At 37.8% G+C, this 23,377-nt stretch overlaps 1 pseudogene; it reads left to right on the forward strand.

The window, feature by feature from the left end:
• Positions 1 to 3,294, forward strand: part of LOC139703168 (ribose-phosphate pyrophosphokinase 1 pseudogene) — a 107,890-nt pseudogene extending 104,596 nt beyond the window's left edge.
• Positions 3,295 to 23,377: the final 20,083 nt, after the last annotated feature.

Consider the following 23,377-nt stretch of genomic DNA (forward strand, 5'->3'; position numbering starts at 1 on the left):
AGTTGCTGGTATTTTGATGTGCACAACTTTGCTCAGCTACGAAACAACTGTTAAACAACACTTTATAATCATAATGTTTATATAACAAGAAATGGAAATACCTAAGAAATAAAATTTACTAGTATTCACTATATGAAATAATATCCAAACTACTCACACTCACAGAATAATCCTTGAAAATCAACTAAATAAAAAGTTGGGAAGGGGCTGGAATTGTAGCTCAGTGGTTGAGCACTTGCCTCACATGCATGAGGCACTGGGTTTGATCCTCAGCACCACATAAATAAATTATATTTAATTATTGTGTTCATCTACAAAGATATTGTGTCCAATTACAACTAAAAAAGTTCTTTTTAAATGTTGAGAAGAGAATAAATGTGGATTTTTTTGTATTATGCTCTTTGCATCTCAACTTTTCAAAGAATTTTAAATGTTATGGGACAGAATGTAGCCCCTCTCCCAAGGATATACACATCCTAATCCCCTAAACTGTGAATATATTTGTTTATGTGGTAAAAGGGAATTAAAGTTGTATATAGATTTAGGAATGCCAATTTTTGAGATGAGATTTTCCTGGATTATCTCAATGATTTCAATGTCTTCACAAAGGTCCTTATCCACACAATAAGGAGAAAGGAAAATGAGAACCAGGGAAGGAGATGTGACACCTGAAACAAGGTTATAACAGTTCATCATGAGAATGACTCCATCAGCCATTGTTGGGTCTGAAGGGAAGGGCCACAGGCCAAGGAATCCAGGTGGTTTCTAGAAACTAGAAAAGGTAAATAAATGGATTCCATCCTAACACCTCCAAATGGAATTTAACCCTCCCAATACCTTGATTTTAGCCCAATGAGAATAATTTCAGATTTGATTTCCTGTTAGTTAATCAACTTATTTTGTTTTAAGCCTGCCAATTTGTAGCAATCAGGTACAGCAGCATTTCAGAACTAATACAAAAGGAAAAAGGATTCTTGCAGAGAATCTCTTTGTGCTTAGGTCTGTGACAGTCACTTGGAGAGATGCCAAAATGGTATGGTTCCTGCACTTCAGCTACTCAACATCTGCTTGAAGAGACAAGGCTTATCCAAGCTTTAGTTTATAGCTAAAGTAAGGGATCCAGAGGATAAGCGTTCCTGGAATTCTGACCATAAAAACATCCATAAATCACTGGGCCTGGCATGTTCCTAACAAAGAGTTCTGTAGGTACAGAAAAATGGTATTGGAGTACTGTTAACGCAGTTGGGTCATCTGTCATTGCACTGTGCTGCAGGTCTGATGTGTTACAGATGAAATCCTTGGGCATCTGAAGGGAGCCTGAGGTAATGGGTGGGTCTCATCTCCTCAATAATGGGCTGTCATACAAAAAAGAATCACTGCACACTGCAACAAAACTAATCCATTCACCCAGACCCTCCTGACACCTTAAGAACCCTTCTCTCTCCTAAAAAAAATAAGAATTCCCAGCTAAAGGTATTGCCACAAGGTCTATGGGATTCAAATACATCACCACTCATTTTGTCAATCTAGTCCCCCATGTTTTCAAGCTAACTGACACAACCACTCACCCTGTCTAAGCCCCCTGTAATTTGTCTCTGCATATGGAAATTTAGCCATGGGAACTTGTGTGACTAAACCTTTGTAAGTCTTGTGTTCCTCATCCTTAAAATGTGAATGCTGATAGCACCTGACTAATAGGATTGTGGGCTATGAAGATTAACTGAGATGTTATAAGTAAAGTGCTTAGTACAGTGCCTGGTAGGCCGTGAATCAAAGTATAGTATAATTATTACCATTTGTTGACACCAATTGATCAGAAGTTGATGAATCATATGCCCCATTTGCATGGGACAGCCCAGCTTTACATTTCCTGCCTCAGCTTACTTATCAATAGCATTCCTTTTCACTCACAAAAAATGTCTGCAAATACTACCTTAATAACAAAGAAAGAGGCAAGAAGCCAATAGTTAGAATCCAGTTATATTAATACCAGCTGAAAAACTGATTTACAATAAAATATATGGCCCAAGCTTCTTAAATCTTGCCTGCATAAGGAACAAGGTTATTGCTAGAATAGTAAGAGGACTCTGCAATACGCTAAGGATATCAAAAAGGCCATGGCAGAAGAGTTCAGAGAGATGTTATATTTCTCATCACCTTGAAAATTTCTTCTTCTTCCTCCTTAATCCAGGGAGAAAGCTGGGATTAGAAAGAACCAACTCTGCTGCCATTTGATTATTTCAAGCAGGCATTTTTGTCTGTCTCCCTAAAAAGAACAAAGTCAAATTCTTTTGATATCAAAATGCCTCTATGCTTTAAAGCACCAGAACTGTGATTATGGTCTGAAAATAGCTCTTGACATAAAACAAAGATTAAAGATTCAGGTGAGTTTAGAGAAGGGTACACCTTAGTTCTAAGGAGGCTAAAACCAGGTTTAGACCAAACAACAATTTATTACAGGGATAAGATAAGGAGTTGTATCTGAGCATTTAATCTTTGTAATAGTTTTTCCTTACAAACTCTCTTATAATCTTTATGATTTTATATGTCTCTCTCTTTCCTAAGAATATGTGTGTATACACATAAGTATATAAAATCTCCATGCTACAATGCAAAAAGAGTGCTAAAAATAAAATATTTGGAATATATGTGTCTAGATATGCTTAAAAAATATCTGAAAGAAAATACCACTGAAGAGTGGAAAACGGGAGGTAGATTGAGAGTGGGTAAATTTCATATTTTACTGTACAGTTAAAGTGCTCATATACCATTCTACTTATTTTTACAATAAGTATATGATACTTTTATTTAAAAAAAACACCAAAAAGTTACTTGGATTTTAAAGTGTAACTAGGTTGAAAAAGTATATGAATATCCCTCTTAAGAATATATATTAATAGATGAGATGGTTGGATCAGAAGACTAAGGTTTTAAATTGATATTTTCATCAAAGTTCAAGTAACTCAGAGGAAATAAACTTCCTCTGAGTAAGTTTATTTTGAAAGTACATTACTCCGGGCTGGGGCTGGGGCTCAGCAGTAGTGCACTTGTCTAGCACATGCAAGGCCCTGGGTTCCACCCTCAGCACCACATAAAAATAAATTAATAAAATAAAGTTATTGTGTCCAACTACAAATAAAAAATAAAATATAAAAAAGAAAGTACATTACTACTTCTTGTAACTTCCCTAGTCAAAAAATCATCTCTTAAAAATCCATGGAATGTACAAAATGGTATTCTTGTTGTATAAAGTGTGCATACTCCTTTCTTCTTCAGGATGCGCAGAACCTGTGAATAAATTGGGACTTCACTCCTATGAGTATATAAACAGTTACAAGGTAAATTTGAGGGGATTTTATGATGTAATCAATTAAGGTACCTAATTAATTGACTTTAATCAAAAGGGACATTTTCTTGACCAAATGAAGTGAAACTTTAAAACTGGGACTACCTTGAAAAAAAAAACTGTCATGTTGTGAAAAGGACCCCATGAAAGGGAATGGCAGAAAAATTAATGCTGAGGGCCTCTGTTCTACAGTGTCAGGACACTGAATTCTGCCAAGAACCCTCAATTTTAGAAGCGGAACCCCAGCCTCAGATGAGACTTTAGTGCAACTGAAACCCTGATTGCAGCCTGGTCAGACAGTGAGCAGAGAACCCAGTTAAGGGTGCCTGGACTTCTGACCATGAACATTCTGAGATAACAAATAGGAATCGTTTTGAATCACAAATTTTGTGGTAATTTACACAGCAATGGAAAATTAATACAGGGACTATTGTGACCAGTCTTCAGTTCTTGTTTTTGCAAAATTGTCTTCTGCTCTTTGTTCTAGTCCAAGACATCTATCTATGCAAAAATTTATAAATATGCAAATCACCCTCCACATGCTTGGGCATGCCATTACCCCAGGGAGAGTGGGCATGAAGAAACAGTTAAATGCATGGAAGTAGAACAGTGCTATCCACCAGAAATTTCTGTGGTGAAGATCATCTATATCTGTGTTGCCTCTATGGTAGCAACTAGACACATGTTGCTGTTAAGCACTTAAAATATGGTTAGTATAACTTAAGAACTCAATTTTTAATTCTATTTTACTTTAGTACATATAAATTTGAACAGCCACCAGTGGCTACCAGAGTGGATACTCCACTTCTAGAATCAGAGCATCTGGATCAAACTTCCAGCTCCATTACTTAGCTGTATGACCTTGCACAAGTTCCTGCACCTCTGTGCCTTACTTTTCTAATACTTATGTCTGCCTCACAGGGTGGTTGTGAGCATTAAATGAACTATTACTTCTGAAGTACTCAAAAGACAATCTTCAGGCTAGGGGTTATAATTCAGTGGTAGTGTACATGCCTACCATACTCAATGCCCTGGGTTCCATCCCTGGTACCCCCTACACACAAAATAGTGCCTTGTACATAGTTAACAATATATGTTCGTCAATAAATTAGTAGATTCTACTGTCTCGTTTTTTCCCATCCAGAACATGTATGTTTACTTCTTAAATCTAGAGATTCTCCCTTCTCTGCAAGAAAGGTTTGGGATCACTCCAAACCACACAATATTTAATGGTCTGTCACATTATTTTGGCACCTACCTACATACTGCATTGAATTGTTATTTAAATATCTATGGGTGTATTTTCTTAATCTAAGATTGAATGGTCCTCAATGAAAATTACTATATCTCATGTGACATTTTGTATCTCCCAGTGCCAAATACACATCAGTTTATCTGAAAGATACTCCATAAACATTTGTTGACGTTTGTATAAGGCCTTGAATTACATGGAGGAGAAATGAGAGGCAATAAGCAAAGACATTGCCAGTACATTTCTTATGTAACTAAGGTATTACTAGGCACAAGTAACATTTTTGTTGTTGTTTGTTTTCTTTTTTTTTCTTTTGCCATGCTGAGAATGGAACCTAGGGCCTCATGCACCTGGGCCTCATGCATGCTAAGCATGCACTGTACCACTGAAGTATACCTGCAGCCCAACATAGTATCTTAAACATTCTGTTAGGGTTTTAGCTTTTAAGACCTGATGGAAGGGGTATTTGGACCCTAGTTTGAGAAGTGTGTAAAGAAGAGGCTGGAAATGATCCTGAGAAGAAATTAGTCACAAGTAGCTCATAAACACTGCACCTAAAACATTTTCATCTTTCCATAACAGACGTAGAAAATATGTTTTTATCCTATGCAATGGCACTGAAGATTTTCATTTTATTGATTGATAGATTGATTGATTGAACCCAGGGGAATTTAACCACTGAGCTACATCCATAGCCTTTTTAATTTTTTATTTAGAGACAGGGTCTTACTGAGTTGTTTAGGGTCTCACTAAATTGCTGAAGCTGGCTTTGAACTCAGGATCCTCCTACCTCAGCCTCCTGAGCAGCTAAGATGACAGGCATGAACCACAGCATCCAGCAGCACTGGAGATTTTCATAAGGCAGAATGTAGGTTTCCTTGTTAGAGATTAAAGACAGTCCAAAAAGACTTTGACTCTTTAAGTCCTGAAGTGGCAGACTTTGCTGTAAGCTACTGGGGAAGGCACAAAATCTATTAGAAATTAGTTTTGTTGCACCTGGACCTCAATCCCAATTCTGTATGCAGGCATATTCTATTTGTGCCTTAGGCTCAGAGAGATAGCCTCCTGCCCACTATTCCTGCCCAGACTCTTCCTTGAGAGCCTGCTTCAATATGCCAAATTATTTGAAACTGCTTTGCTTCTAAGAACAAAATTTTGGTCCTCGTTCTGTCAGCACCTGTGCCCTAACAACTCTTCACCAGAATATCAGCTTCCAGTTTTGCTGGTATGTGTGTGTGTGTGTGTGTGTGTGTGTGTGTGTGTTGCTGGGGATTTAACCCAGAGCCTCAGGCATGCTAAGCAAATACTCTACCATTGAACCCAACTCTCCATTTGATTACCTCTCTAGTTTAAGCCCTATGACTTGTCTCTAGGCAGCCTGCACAACCTCTATCCTGCTTGAATTCATGTCAGATTAGCAAATTAAGGTTTTGCCTTACACGAGGCACACAACTTCAGGAGTTTCCTAAGATTTAATGGGGAGGTACCAGGTTCTAGGGGCAGGAGAGTGATAAAGATGCTACCACTTTCCCAAATCATACCAAGTCACTGGCTCAATTCTGTGACACTATAACATGTGGCAGAGTGACAAAGAGTTCCTTCAAGGAGGTTACTTAAGCTCATACTGAACTTTTTTGATCATCAACCAACTCTTGTTTTTTGTTTGTTTGGGTTTTTTTTAATGACTATAAATATCTCTCCTAATTTTTGGAAAAGCCAATGGACTTTTACTGTCAGGCATTTCCCCTTACACTTGACTGCATATCTGCATATAATTCAACTATCTAGTCGGTTAAGAAATAAAAAAAGAAAGAAGTATTAAACCCCCCATAGTAAGACAGTAGGAAAGCAGTAAAAAATAAATAATTTTAAGAAAAGCAGCAGACTCAGCAACTATAATACTGCTTATCATTAAGAGTTTCTCTGACTTTATTATCCATTACTAAGGTAGCCTTTTATTTGGGGGCATATTTTTTTCATTAGTAAGTCTGCATACAGTATAACTATATTAGAAACAAACATTTTATTCCATCTAGAACATGGCAATAAAATTTGAATCATGAAGCTTATTAATAAATTCCAGTGACTTTTGGCCATTAGAAAATTAAACAATATTCTCATTGTTAGTTTGCATCACGATTCAAAACAAGAAATACAATTACCAAAAAAGTTTAGTTTAATTGTAAGACGTAAAGACCCTTGCTTTATGTATTGTAAGCATAATTATATTTTAAGTTCTAGAATTGCAGAAATAGCTCCATGTTCTTCATTGAAAAGAATGCAATTGATCAGTAATCCCTGCAAGTTGTATCATAATTAGACTACCAAAATGTTACACCTTCATGTTAATTGCAAGGAAGACCACTAGGAACTAGTTTAAATGAGTTAAGGCAACATAATTTCATTATAAGAACATAGAATAAGACAAGCATTCAATTAACAAAGCATTTCTAAGCATTTTTCAAGTCTGGTGATGAAAACAATGCTGTCTATCAGGTGTGTTATGAACAGTAAACCAAACATATCAAATGTCTTGGCATAGAGACTAGACTAGATAGATATTCAATAGAAATGGCAGTTGTATTATTATGGAAACCTAGTGACCCTAGCCTTCTAGGAATAATCTTTCTTGACTCTCTTAATAAAATAATTTGAGATCCTCTTTGGAATCTTGGCCATAAATAACCCAGAGCCTTCCTGCATCTTTCAAATAATTTCCCAGGTGTGTGAATTCATTTGGCCTGCTTGTTCTTTCTACAAGTGGCCCCAAACTGCCTCTTCCAATTTCTTTGAACCACTGCTGACTTTGTTCCATATAGTGACCAAAATCCTCTTCAGCTCTGGACAACGATATATCTGAATGCAAAAGTAGAGTGTCTCTGTTCTGTCCCCAAAACAAGTTGTGATTAGCACATTGTGCTGAAATCTTGAGAATATTATAAGAATATTACAATTCAGAAAAGAAAAACATTAGCTCAGTATCAGACATTACTGCCCACTAACCAAAAGAACACCCCAATATGGAAGGTGTCTTGCAAACCAGCTGTCGAGGATTTCGTCTCCTACCATCCTTCTCACCCCATTTCTAATGCTCTTAAGATTTTTTGTTTGTCCCATGGCAGGCCAGAGGGAATGAAAAATGCCTAAACATCCAGAAATGCTTAGACTTTTTGGCCTTCATCCTCCACCCAAAGTAAACTTCTGCATTATTGGAATAAGTAAGCATCCCACTCGGAATTATTTACACTTAGATTACTTTCAACAGCAAAGGACAAAGAATAAGTACTTGACATACTTCTTCATCTCAATAAGGCTCACAAATAATTCCTTCCAGAACAAAGAAAGACTACCTACCCCCATGGCCAGTCCCATTTACAGTCTTCCAGCTCCAGGAAGCAAATTTCCTGCAATTTTGAAAAGGAGTTTTATCTCTGCTGCCAGTCGTCAAAGAATCAGAAATATTGAGAGTCTATCTTGGACCACCTCACTACAATGTGAGTAATATTAATAAGGCCTTGCCAAACTATTTTAGTAAATGGATTTTTAAAAATCATTTAAAATTAGTACATTAACCATTTCTATACAAATAGGAGCTGCCAACTTTCAATTAGAAAGCAGTTGGTTTCTAAAGTAAGCCAACAATTACCCTGCAGATTTGTTGAGGGATTTTGTTGTAGATAGTACAAAGATAAATTTCAGCCTAGTCTACATTCAAATAATCAAAAAAAAATCTAATTAAAGAGCTTTTGCCAAACTGAAGTCAGGCTTCAGTTTTTCCTAATGCTAGCCCAACAAACCAGAGTGACTGTATTTAAATTTGGCCAAAACATTCTTCAGCAGATCACGACCTTAAACTTATCCTATTATTTTATAGAAGAAAAAATAGGTCTTAAGAGTTACGTACTAAGGTTTACACAGCTATTAAGTGGCTCCTGGGTTAGGTTGTATATTTATTCTTAAAATACAAGATTCCTAGGATAGAATTGTTTTAACTAAATTTTATGTGTTTGGATTAGTATCACCTGAATATAAAAGTTTAGTTTCTCATGTTAAAAAAAGAATACCCACAGGTAAGCAATTGAGGGCTTGTATGATGATTCCATATGGTCCTTAGGGACCCAAGCACATTCTAGGAATCTGGTCCCCCATGCTCAAGGGTAGTACTAGTCTCTATAGTTCAAGATATTATGGGAAGGGGATCTAGAAGGGCAGAATAAAAGCATCCTTCTCCCCTTATTAAGGAGACTTTTTAAAACTCCCAAACATGACTTCTATCCTCAATGACAAGAACTTAGTCACATGATCATGCTCAGCAGCAAAAGTTGGGAATGATAGTTGTATCAGTCAGCTTTTCTTCACTGTGAAAAAAAAATATTTGCAAGACCAACTTAAAAGGAGGAAAAGTTTATTTTGGATCATGATTTCAGAGGTTCATTTCATGGATTCCATTGCTCTGCACTGTAGGTGAAAGAGAATATCATGGCAGAAGAGTGTAGTAAAGAAAAATTGCTCAGTCAATGGTGGAATCAGAAAGAGAGGAGGAATAGAGGAGCACAGGGTGGGACAAAATATAATTCCCAAGGTCAAGACCCCAGTGATCCACATCCTCCAGCCATGCCTCACCTGCATATAGTTACCACCCAATACAGTAGTCCTTTTAAATTAGTAATCCATCAAATGGATTAATGCACTGATTAGGTTATAGCTCTCTCAGTCTAATTATTTTACCTCTGAACATTCCTGTATTAACACAGAAGCTTTTGAGGGATACCTCATATCCAAACCAAAATAATATTTATTCTAGAAGGCAATGTGCTAGAATAAAAGGGTTTTTTGTTTGTTTGTTTGGTTGGTTGTTGTTGTTTTTCTGACTAAGCAAGCAATGAAGAGCAAACACTGAAAGGCCATTAGCAATACCTGCCACAGTAGCTTCTGCTCATTTTTAAGGTCTGTCTTCTGAGGACTTCATATGCACAAAGAATGACAGCCAATTCTATTACCAGTGATTGTGGAATACAGAGAAATGGCATGCCCATGTGAAATCTGGTTTCTTGGTAAATTATACCTCACATAACAGAAATCTAAGTTTAAGTCTAAGCCACATTACAGGTCTGGTATTTTTAGCTAACAAGTGGGGCAGCCTTGCCAGAATTCTACTTGTGAGAAGGACTAAGGAGATTTCTGGCAGAGAATTCATCTTAAGGAAAGATTCATTTATTGTTCTCATTTTTTTCATTTATTCAAGAAATATTTACTGAATTTTTGCTGACAGTCACTGAAAAAACATATATTGGTGAATAATGGCAAAAACAAACATAGTTCCTGCATACAAACCAATCTAGAAAGGGAAGTGGTCATTAAAAGTGTAATCATTTGGGCTAGGGATGTGGCTCAAGCGGTAGCGTGCTCGCCTGGCATGTGCGGGGCGCTGGGTTCGATCCTCAGCACCACATAGAAATAAAATAAAGATGTTGTGTCCACTGAAAACTAAAAAATAAATATTAAAAATTATTTTGCTCTCTCTCTCCTTTTTAAAAAAAGTGTAATCATTAAGTAAAATAAAAGTATATGTAGTTACGAATTGTATGAAATGCCCAAGGGGGAAAAACTGAAGTTTTCAATATAGGAAAAAAAGGGTACTTTTCCAGAACACTGAAGACAAGGTGACAAGAAAAGGTGTTTATTATAAGAATGTGGATTTTTAGGGGCTGGGGTTGTGGCTCCGCATTAAAAGCACTCACCTAGCAGGTGCAAGGCCCTGGGTTCAATCCTTAGCACCATATATAAATAAATAAAATAAAAGTATTGTGTCTAACTATAACTAAAAAATAAATATAAAAAAGAATGTGGATTTTTAAAAAAAATTAGTTATAGGTGGATATCTTTATTTTATTATTTTATTTATTTATTTATTTACTTACTTACTTACCTACTTATATGTGCTGCTGAGGATTGAACCTAGTGCTTCACATGCAGTAGGCAAGCACTTGACCACTGAGCTACAGCCCCAGTCCAAGAATGTGGATTTTTTGTATTGGTTTGAAAAATTAGAAATGACTTAGATGTTTTTGAACAAGAGAATTGTTACATATAATTTATGTATGTCATTACTATATAGCAGTTATACTGAGTGAGTTGGATGTCTATGGATCAACATAGACGGATCTAAGAGAAATATTAAGTTAAAATGAATGAAATGCATACATTATTTTTCTCAATAAACAAGCCTGCATATTGCCTGTGGATACATATACAAAGAGATATTCAAGGTAATGAAACTATCCACACAAAGTGTCTGCCCTTAGAGAGAGGGAATGAAAGTGAGAATAGGCTACAAAACCAAGTTTGCCTTTATGTATTTATTTTCATATTAATAATATTAATATTTGTTTTAAGTCTTTTTAACAATAGATTAGACTATGGGAACAAGGGATTTGCTGTGTTCACCTCTGTATTTCTCCTATCTTTTTTCATTCTTTCATACTTTTATTTTTATTTTAATTCTCAAAAAAAAAAAAAAAAGGAAAGATAATTTATTGGCCTCCCAGGAGTAAGGATTCTACTGACAATATTTTCCTTGGACAGATACATTTGTGTTCTACTACTGACTACATCCATGTCACAAAGTCAAAATGACATTCTCACACACACATGCCCATTTGCACAAACCAGGAAAAGCAAGAAGAGGAGCACTGTTCTGCTATGAAAAAGATTATTACTTATAATATCTCCAAATCCGATTACTTATGATGTTTAAGACATCTTCTGAGTTTAAAAACAGCCAACAATAAAAAATTAAAAAAATAATAATAATAATAAAAAAAGAGTGCCTACAGTGTATGAAAGTGCAGAACTGACCTTGAAGAAACACCAACCCTAGCATTTTCTTTTTCTGTGGTGATGCTGGGGATTGAACTCAGGGCCTCACACATGCTAGGTAAGTCTCTAGCAACTGAGCTAAATACCAGCTGCCTAATATTTTCTTTTAATTTGGTGTTGTAAAGATAATTTCATTTTTGCAAAATTCTATGTCAGATTATGCTACTCACCTAGATAAAAGTTACTAGTGAACAATTTTTGCTCCCAATTAATAGAGCATACAGCCATGTCCCATAAGAAGTTCACTAGGTTATAGACTTTTTATGCATTGAGTATATCAAATTACTACAGAATGCTTGAGGATGAAGTCAAAAGCTCCTATGATAACAATAGCTACAATTTATTGATAGCTTTCTCTTGGGGATTTGGGAATAAGGGTGCTTACTCGTTAAATTCACTATGATTTCACAAGTAATTGAGAAGTAAATGTAGTTATCAGAGATCAAAATACCAGGTTCAATACTTTTAACACTGAATTTGCTATTGGTTTGGTCTATGGCCATAATTGGACTTACCAATGAAGACTTCTGAATTGAATTTAGCAACCAAGTCTCAAGCAGTAATAGCCATACTCAGAGGGTGAATGGCCCTGAAAGAAAGAACACATAATGTACTGAGCTAAGCTTATTTATATTCTTCTCTCAACTCAAAAAGTTAACATCTCTCTTTGGGAGAAGAGGAAGGAAAAAAGGAGGGGGGATTTGTTTGCTTTCTATATCTTCTAGAAGGATGGTATTCCTTACTCTATGGATCAAGCTAAAGACACTGGGAGAAGAATGTTTCTCTTTTCACCTACTAAATGCCAGGCACAGTATAAAATATTTTATATCTGTTTTCTGTATTTCTCATGATAATCCTCACTAGGTCATTATAAATATCCATTACTTATGAAAGAGGAAATCCAAACTCAGAGAATTTAAATAACTTGTCCATAGGTGTACTCATATTCTTGATTAGATGGTTGAACTGGGATTCAATCCCAGGTGTGTACTGACTCCAACGCCCATGCACTTTCTATTTTCTGTAGTGCACACCAATGAAATCACCTGAATCCCCTTGAAAATAATTATAGTAATGTAGATGGGGCATGAAAATGTCATTAATCCTTTCAACTATCTTGAATAATTGGTGCTTGTCAATCACATATCTTTGGTTCACTATTAAATTATGCCAAATGAAATGTCTTTCCACAAAAATATATTGTTTAATTTTAAGTTAATTCACCTTTGTAAGTCTGAGAGGTTAAGTCCCATTCTGCCTTGGGTGTGTACACACAGTACCTATTAGCAATTAAAATGAGTTACAAATGTGTCAAGAAGAGTTCCTGCTGCTGAAATTCAGGTCAGCTTACTTGAAATGGATATATATCTTCCTCTTCTAAATGTTAATTAGATGTTCTATTTTATCTTCAAAAGTTTCTAGCAGAAATTTTCTTGAAGTTGACACTTATAGGTCAAGAGAGTTTCATGATAGTGTCCTCAACCCCCATACTTTTGAAGCCTATTCTGAAGGGTTTATATAGCTTTACTCAAAAAATTGAGATGAAGAAGAAAGGAAAATGAAATGGAAAAAAAAAAAACTATTATGGACTTTAGTCTCCCTGCAATATCCTCAAAATTACTCAGTAGACTTCGTAGATGATAACATGAAAAATAAGTTACTTCAAATCCCATTAAATTTGACATTTTAGCATCTATACACCAATAATAAAGTAAATATTTTCAAACTCAATACTGAGATGTTTGCTCACTTTTTAACTGAACAGTATTCATTAAGCATTTTATTCTACTTTATATAGTTTATGCCAAAGCACAGACAGAAATAAACTTTTAGTCAAAGGAATTTGAAAATAAAATGTTATCACTTTATGTGGCTGACCAACAAAGCACTCTTTACAAGCCTATCTAATGTGGTTCATAAGCAGAGTGTATTGTGCTGTGTTAAATTTAATGGTGTTCATCAATAAAAAATATAATTCTAAAACTAAAGTATCAAAACATCAAAAAATCAAGTAGGAGAATTTACATGAAAATTAGGAGACCTAAGTTTTGGCTCTGTATCTGTGACTGAATAAGTCATTTACCTCTCTGACCCTCAGTTTTCCCATCTACACAATGAAGATGGACTAGATTGATCTTACAGTTTACATCAAATTCCTGTGAGAATCTTATAAAAATATCACACTCAGACTTCATCCCAGAAAATTCAATTCTGTGAGTCTGGAATGGGGCCCAGAAGTCTGCCCAGGGAATGCGAATGCTGGACATGCACACAGAGTAAGGCACACAGAATCTAGAGCCACTTCCAGATCCACCACTCTAACAGTTTAGAAAACTCAGCTATCATGATGTCAGACAAGGAAGAGAGGGAGGGAAGAAGGCATGGTTGACAGGGACATACAGAAAACACAAAGTTAAGTCTATCAAGTTCTTTTAGTGAACATCCATACCCAAAATAATCACTGACATTTTGCAAGTAGAAAATTCTTAAAGGTGATGTTTTACTTCAGTATTTCAATGATAACAATTAAATATGTGTGAAAGTGGCTTTATGAATCTACAGCTTAAATGCAGATAACCAGCCCTAGTCTCTCATACTTTGAGATCATTCCACATAAAATATTAGTTATATCATGGTATTTTATTTAAAAACTTACTTAAGGTACTACTGCATACAAATATTGAAAAAGGATCAAAAAGTTGAAAAATTTAACTCAACAGAGGTAAGTATGGTCCATTGCTCTTCTAGGGCCCTATTTTAGTCAAACCACCAACTTAAAAATCAGTAGAGAAGCACAATTTTATGAAGCCTGTGATTAGTATCACCCCTACAGTAACAGAATGAATTTCACTAATGGCCACAGCAGAGGTAAAAGACTACCAGTTTCACTGGTGTCTAGTACAAACCAATGTTGTCAACGTAAACATAGCAGATCTGTTCACTCTTGAGTAAATCATAAGTGAATTCCAAGCAACTTCACAGCAGTGACCAAGAGTTATCCAAAACTGTTATACATTGTCCAAGATATAGGCATTATCTTAGGTTGGGTGATTATATATTTTAAACTGTAAGTAGAATATCAATTTGTAAATATAACAACTGTCCTTCCTTGCTGCAAACAATAACAAGCATTCATCATTTAATAGTCAGGCACATATCTCCTTAAATTCTAGTATTGCTATTGAAAAACACATTAAAATAAAAAATTCAATATATTTGAATTATGGCAAATAAGTTGTCTGATTCAAATGGTGCCATTTCTTGACCTATGCCAAGATGTATATATAACAAGCTAAAGAATCAGTGTACCAAATTCATTATTCTCAAGCAATGACGTGTAGCAAAAATGAGTTTACTTCTGCCTACTTTCAAAACATTAATAAAGTGACACTGAGTCCACTACAGTACTTGAGTTTCTGTATCAGTTCCCAGGATAGATGAAAAATCATTTTTAGAATATGCTCCAATATTGTCAGCTTCTTGGGGTTGCCCCAACATGATGCTTTTAGATACTCCATAAGGTCCCTCCATTCTGGATACATTTCAGTCCATTTTTCTCAGAGAACTTCAGGGATATTTACATTATCAACAGACAAGAAATATAAAGCCTTTTTTCTTTCCCTAGGAACTATAGTAATTCCATAGGCAGAGGCAAAAGTTATTTTACATATGTTCTGCGGTTATTACATTTGATGTAACAGTGTTGTCATCTGCCATATTCAGGTGAATAGTGTTGGGTGCCAGGTGTCATTGTAATGTCACTTATGAACTATCTGGGAGATAAAAAATGGAAAAAAGAGAACTGATATCAAGTCTGAATAATAAGTCATCAGGATTCAAGAGAAAAAAAAATCCATTGATTAGTAGTGATGGTTGAGTGCTACATCTACCTCTTACTTGGGAATGATTTTATTTACATTCTAGATTTTATTTTTCTTGCTTCTGAAGCCACAATTTCAAAACCCTGTTTCCCTTTTTGCAAATTACAACTTCAGGGTGGATCTGGAGTGCGTCATCTTTGCCATTTTTAATATTAATAAATTAGTCCTCTTCATAAGTGATGACATTTTAAAAAATCAGAAATACTTAATGCAAATCCTTAGTAGCTGCTTTTCTGGTTGTAACTCTTTAGAACTGGGCAGCCTGCATGCAGACATTTTTAAGTGTTCTGGCAGAGTCAGCATTAAACTCTCTACCACAGCACATAGTTTACCATATATTTGTACTAGCCTAACATAAATACATAAATAAAATCAACAGAACTCAGAACAGAGACTCAACTATTTTATACCATTCCAATAAAGTGCAATGTCAAACCCAATAAATTTGGTTTCCTCCTGAAGATATTAGGTTGTAACTCCAGACCAAAATAAAACTTCCAGTTGCAGTGAGATTAATAGGATATAATGTGTCAGAATAAATGAAATATCTACTAATACTGTCCCAAGCCTTATCTGTACAATCTGTGAATTTTGCCATGTATATTTACTCCCAAATCCAGTAAGATTAAATATGACTCTAATTGATGAATCACTGGACTTAGCTATCAAAGGGAGAGATCTAGAACCCTTAGGGAATAGGGGCCATTGCTTGTTGGGACCTGATATAATTGGTTGAGCACCATAAATTTTTCTGCAACTGTGTACCACAAGTACTTTTTTCCCTCTATTCCTATTGTTTTCCTCTGTATATATTGCCCCCTTTCTCTTTTCTGTCTCATTTTCCTTCATTTCCTGGTGAATCCAGTGTGTTAGTGTTTTCAAACTATGGGATACAATCTATTAGTCACTCCTGAAATCAATTTAGTAGGCCACAGCCAGCAATTTTTTTTAAATCAACTACAATAGAATATTTCCGGTTGCAAGGTTGTGATGAGGGTAATACTGTTTCTGAAAACTCTTGTTTCACTCTATGACTGTGCCCAGAGTCATAATATAAAATATATTTCTTCCTGAGAAGCAACACCAGTATGTATCATCTACTTCTACTAATGGCACTTGGGGCATAAGAGGTGGCAGGCTGTAGAGTATAGTAGGCAACAAAGCAGAGCATAAGGCAGCCTGGGATCTTCCATGGGCTATGTCAACTGTCATAATGTACATTATGTTCCTTCAAATTGTTCAAGTGTTAAAATACAAGTTATGTGTTTATATACAAATACAGATATGTATATACTGCAGAGCTGTGGCTAACTCTCCTCAGCACACAGGATAGCCACCCTCAACAAATAGTAATCATCTTGTCCAATAAGTCAATAAGGCTGAGATGGAAACATTCTCATATATACATATATTCAACTATTTGGAAAAAATCTGTGGAAAATGATGAAATGTTTTAAAGTTTTCTTTTGAATGTTTGCTATTATATAGCCCCAACTGGATTGATATTATTTTTCTAACCCTGGTCTTATCATTCAGCAATTTTAAAAATTAAAATATTGTGTTCTCACTACAATTATTACATTTTTTGTATTCTAGGGAGTTATGTATTCTAGGGAGTGTAGGAATATTTCAGTTCAAGAAACATGAGTTTCAAGAGTTTTATATATATCCTGTCCCTATTAACTCCATGTGGCAGCTGCAAGTATCCAGTTTTACATATGGGGAAACTGAAAGTGGTGCAGGGATTACTCTGGACTCATGATGAGAAAATAGCAGGGTGGGATCGGAACCCAGGTCATTGGGCTCCAAGAGCTCCAGATATGTTTGCTTAAAAGACAAACTGCTCTGGTTCCTGGCATACTATTTCAACCAAGTTACACTGCCTGCCAAAATAATCAATATAATTGCTCTGAATTTAAAAATATCTATGTTTCCAATAGCATCAGGAACCAAAGTCTACAATATCTTTTAAACTGTAATTACTAGTATTAAGGGCATGTCCTCTTTGTGCTGAATTTCTTTATTTAGGAATTTGTCCTATGGAACTCTTCTTTGAAATGTTTGGTTCAAAAGGAACAGTATTCTCTGAAAAGTCAGAACATCTGTCTTAAAATTACTGACTCCACATGAAGTTTCTCTCTTTTCTTTCTTTCTTTCTCTTCTTTATTTGAAGGTTTCTGGATAGATGTGAATAGGTGGAGAAACAATATTCTCAGGTAAACTATGTCCAAACAGTAATTGGACAGCATTTGCATCATCTTACAAGCATGTACTTTTTTGATTATTCATCCTAGGTGAAATTTCTGCTTTTCTTCTAATCTTAAAATTAAAGTATAAAAATCTAGGCAATATTTCATCTTATTTATCCATTCCTCTCACTGGCATTGCAATCAGGGATCTCTAATTCCTTTAAGAACATGAACCTTGCAATCGGAGTGATACATTTACAATGCTACCAAACCAAAGGATTAATAATCTGATTTTTATGAATTAACAGAATGCATTCAGATATGCATCTCTGGTATTCAATTATATTTGGACATTTCCCCCAACACAGAAACTTCTAGAAAAGTCAGTATAAAGCAGCCTTCAAATAAATTGGTACATTTACATTTTTCACACACTTTAAGCTCTCTTCTACTATAATTATCTATGCAACAACCCTCACAGAAAGTTCTGTATTGCTCATCATTTTTTGTGTGTGTATGCATTCAGGGCACCATTCGAAAAAGCTACCCACCTACTTGAAAATTTTATGCTGACAAAAAGAAAAGTCTGCTCTTTTTTAATTTTATCTTACTATCAGTGTGGTCCCATGTGGAAAGGCAGGTTGCTAAATTCTTTCTGAAGGCTGGTAAGCATGTGAAACTTGCTTACAAGGCTAATTAAAATTGATGTATGACATATATAGCATAGTTCCAGTGGATAAAATAAAATATCAGTTTTTAGCATTGATATTATGCTCTTTATATAATCTGCATACAAGTTATTGCTTTTTTTGTGTTCCCTTTGGCTAGAGAAACAACACTCTTCTCAGTAAACTGTCTCCTCTTTCCAGCATGACTGTCTCATTATTTCTGCATTTGAATGGCCTCAAAGCTCTTAGTTTTGTAGTTGTTTTAGCACTCATTAAATAACTACATGAAAAGATGACATGGTCAGAAATGAGGTAAAGACAGAGAAGTACAGCATTAACTGCCCTCAGAGAGTAATAGCATCATGTGCCCAGACCACTATATAGTTTGTACCAAACAGTGCATTGGATGTTTTACATAAATAGGGATATTTTTAAAAGAAGAGCAATGTTTCTAAATATGTAATTGGAAATAGTCTGCCCATGTGCATATGTGATAACTATGTTCTTCTGAAATTGCTTATCTGAATGGCAGGGAAATTTCAAAAAGGCTTTCTCAAGAAGTAAAAAGAGCAGTAATGATCCTTAAAACCCAGAGATAAAATTATAAGATAATTCTTTGGACTATTACTAAAGTAAACTCCATATGTTCATAATATAAGATTATCAGCAATTTTCTCTTTTAAAGACCCAGCATAGCACAATCTTCTTAAAAAACCATTATGGAAATAAAGCCAAGAAGAGCAGGGAGGAAGAAAGATTCCCAAGGGAAAGGACAGAAAGGAGGTGGAAATCAGAGCTGTGAGAACCTGGTTCAAATATATGGGAAATAACCTTGAAAACAGATAAATGCTAATGCAGATTCATTAGCTACAGAGCCGGGGAGGTTTTTTTACTTTTTTACTTTTTTCTGATTTGCACTCCACCACCAAGCTTCTGGGTATCCTGAATCATCTGAGGTTTGCCAGACTCTCAGAGGGTATGAAAAGGGCAGGGTGCTGTGATTGTTTCCATTAAAGCCAGTCTCCTCCAAGAGTAAGGGGAAAATGTTTTAGGGCCATCAAATAAAACTCCCTATTCCTGGCTGAAATTAATGAAACTACTTTAACCTGAATGCTCCAAGCGGGGAGGAGAGGCCCTAGGGAAAGCAGGTCTTGAGGGGAACCGCAATGCTCTTGGCATAAACCTTACCACCTTCTTGAAATACTTTTTTCTCTTTAACCGAGTGCCTTCCTTTAATAGAATCACAACCTGGACTACTAATAAGAGGAAGAAGAAATGAGAACTAAAGGAAGGAAGGATGGCAAGAATTCCCTAGTAGATCCAGGCAACGTTGTGAAGAATAAAAACAATCAGAGTTAAAATTGGGACTGGTACGCTGCTGATGGCTTGCTTTTGTTAAGGTATTTGCACAAATCTAGCCCAGCTTTATATTATTTGGAAATTCCTTGTTTACCATCCCCATAGGAGGTCCTTGTATATCTGCATGCGGACTCCAGTGATTGGGCGCTTACTAGTTAAGGGAGGCAGCCGTCCGGAGGGTGTCCAGCTTGGACGGCTGGCTGTTCTTTCTGCTCTTTCACTTGTCCATAACTTCCACCCAGTGGTCTTAGTTTCCCCTTGGAAGTGGAACTGACTGAGTGCCATCCTTATTTCACTTGGCCGAGTCCAAGCTGCAGCCCATGGTAGAAGCTGCAAGAGCTGGGCAGAGTTCCAGGCGAGAGGGGCCGAGAGGCGTGAGCAGCGCTCCACAGCGCTTGTCAGAGAAATGGAGCAGCGGCTTCTTTGTGGGCTGGTACATCCCCCTCCTGGGTGCACAGCGGGGACATTTGATCTTCGGGGGTGATTGATAAGTGCGGGAGAGGGCCCTCCGTCCCGTCCTTCGCTCCCGCCTTTCCCTCTCTTCCCTCCAGATCTTCTTTCCTCCTCCCTCTCGACTCCCTCCCTCTTTCCTGCCAGAAGCGCTGCCCTGGCGAGCTGCTCCAGTGGGGATCTGCCTGCCTTGGGGACACCGCCCGCACACCCGCCTATGCCCTGGCTCCCTGGCCACACTGGTCCTAGGCAGTGCCGGCTCCTGCGCCTCCCTGAGTCGCAGATGCTGCGGGTGCCTCCAGGGGAAGATCCTGGCGGCAGGATCGCTCGGTAAGTTCTGAACACTCGGGAATACCCTGGTGACTGAGCCATGAGCTGGCTTCACTTAGCTTCTCAGGATGAACCGGAGTGGGGAGGCTGGGCTCAATCCACTGAGGGCACCTTATAGGCTACTGCTCTCTACCCTCAGTCCCTGCTCAGGCTTCCTCTACCCTGGACCACTGCGCGGGTGTGGTCGGGACCCGCGTGTGTCGTGCAGCCCCGTGGTCACCGCTGCCAGGGGTGGCCCACGGACCCGGTGGGAACTGGGGCTCCCGAGAAGGCTCCAGCCATCCACGGTGCCCAAGCTCCATGGCTAGGGCAACGCGAGTGGCCGCCGTCGCGGCTGCCGTAACCCTGGTTGGGCATCTTGCGTCTGGCGGCTACAGCGTGGGAAGGTAGGGTGGCGCTAGTGGCCGGTGCCCCATTCCAGGCACTGAGACCCCTGCTTCCCGGAAAAATCCTTCAGCAATGGGATTCGCTTGAAGGTGCCAGGAGGATGGGAGGGCGATGAAGGGGTCTGCAGGCATGCGATTCCCCTCTCAGGTACCCCAGCCCCCAACCCCGTCTTGGCCTGATAGGTGGTTGTTCGCCTGCCGGCAGGCACCCTCTAAATCCCAGGGAAGCTTGGGCGACCAGAGCCAAGCTCTCTCCTCGGATAGAGGCAAGCGAGGTTGAGACGGAAGAGTTCGTGTCTAAGCCTCCCTTGCCTTTGGTTGGAGGAGAAGGAGCGTTTTCTTTATTTTTGCTTTCGTCCTTGCCTCTCTTGGGCTCCCAGTTCACCTTGAACACTTCCATTTCCTTTCAAAGCCTGCTTTTCTTAGCAGGGTGCTGTGGCGCTTCTATCTGAGCAGCAGAGCCCAATGAAACTTACTTAAAAGTGCTAATCGGGTTTGAGGCTTTTTGTTGTTGTTGTTGTTCCCAGTAACTATGTTTCAGAAAGTGGCTGTGGATGCTCATACACAGGCTGGAGATGAAATAGTGGTGGAAGGGTCAACCGACCCGTGTAGGAAGCTGCCCACATAATGAAGACCTGTCACAACACCGCAGGATACCCGGTGTCACTCCCCCCCAGTTAGCTTACCACCACATTTCCTTTATTCTCTAAGTGTCAAAGATTTCAAGAAGCTCCAACCCCCCTCTCTTTCCCTATTTCCTTCCCTCCCTCCCTCCCACTGAGATTTCTAGCAAAATAGTCTCTCTTTTCAAGGAGTACTGACAGCAGCATCAATGTCCTGAAGAGAATTACTATATTTAATAACTAAAACTAATATTTGATATTTAATTTAAATATAAAAATTTGAAGATCTCATCTATGTAAAATATAAAACACCACCACCAAAGCCTAGGTAGATATTTCTCTAATTCATATTAAGCAGTGATAGACTGTTTGGAAAGCTGCTGGACTGGGACTCAGAATCCATGTTCTCTTTCTAATTTTAGTTTCTTGAACTTAACCAAGTCAGCACTTTCCCTGGTTGAGGAATGTCCTCATCTATAAAATAAATCTGATTTCTAAGGTATCATTGAGCTGTAATGTTGGCTTCTGTCTCAATGAGATATTAACCTAATTCATTTGTTGAATGAATGAATGAATAAATAAACCATCTCTCTCTAGGAATAATGTACTTTTAATATTTGGAAGTATGTAGAAAAGAATGTTCTTTGCTATGAAAGGAAGCTTAATTGTGCTCACAATGCATCACTCTGTTTGCATCTAAGGATACAACTGCCTTAGAGATTAGGAGGCCATCCACAGCTGCCTGCGTCCCTTGGGACTGCTCATCACAATGTTGCCCAGTGGCACAGAGGAGAATTTGGGGCTCACAAGGGAAAGCATCCTTCTAAAAGGTCACAAAATAATTACTGGGGTTAAGGGGGCTCCTGATGCCTGTTCCAAGCCTTTTCTTGGACGGAGGAGGAGAAGGAATGGGAAATGTCAGAGAAAAATGTACAGGAAATTGCTAGAGCCACAGGTTTCCTTGATGCCTAAGTTTATAAATAACCCTAGCTGTTCTTGGGGCAGAGGAAGATCTAGTAAAATGGCACAATCCTATGACCTGGTCTCAACAGGAAAGAATAAGAGAAAAACAGGAGGCTTTCCATTCTCAAAGGCTCATTTTGCCTGCATGAGGTTCTCTCCTGTGTTTGCCCAGGAAATAAGAACTTGTATCCACTCTATCTGCAGCAGGTTGGGGGCTGAAGAGGAAGGGAATCAAGCTGAAGTGTTCTACAGGACAGGGAAAGCATTTGATCAATTCCTTTCCTCATTCTCTTTCATTCTCTCTTTTTCTTGACATGTATACCCCTTCCCACCAGAGGCAGCCCACAGTTCTTCCAGGCAACAGCAGCTATTATTTACACCTTGCAAATAGACTACACTAGGAGACTCCTGGATCCTGGGGGATGTAAGATAATCAAGGAAAAAGGAGATAATGAAGGCAAACATCCAACATTTTTTCAGCCATTAGCAATGCACTGGAAAGGTTATTTGAACCCGAATTGGTGTCAAAGTTAGGAGGGAACAGAGTCTACCCTCTTTACCAAATGCACACAGGAAGGTCCAAAAGAAGCTTGTGGCATACCTAGCAACAGAACTAGATCAGAATTCAGGTGCACCAGGTCTTAGACCATGACTCTTTTTTACCTCTCCTTTCTTTCTCAGGAGCCAGGCTTACTGTACTGCCTTCCTCTGTTCTCCTTGTTCCCCTAGCCCTGCAGCCTGGAGGACTTAACAGGCCTTCCTTGGGCTCCCACTCACAGCTGAGGTTCATCCTGGCAGTGCCTCTCTGACACCCACTCCTCTTCTCCTAACTCCAGGAAAAAAGCACACGTTTAAACCTTATTATCTAAATATTAACCTGGGGGTTATGTTTGTTTATCTCAGTTTTCAAGCTTATAGTTGCTGGGTTTCAGAGTCCAAGCAAATATGTGCATGGCCAGTCATCACTAAGAAATTAATTCTCTCACATTGAAACAAAGCTCTGTATGTAAATAAAGCATAATCCCCTAGGGGGACTCCTGGCCCTCCTACA

Source organism: Marmota flaviventris, chromosome X (genome assembly GCF_047511675.1).
Source record: "Marmota flaviventris isolate mMarFla1 chromosome X, mMarFla1.hap1, whole genome shotgun sequence".
Taxonomy (NCBI): Eukaryota; Metazoa; Chordata; class Mammalia; order Rodentia; family Sciuridae; genus Marmota; species Marmota flaviventris.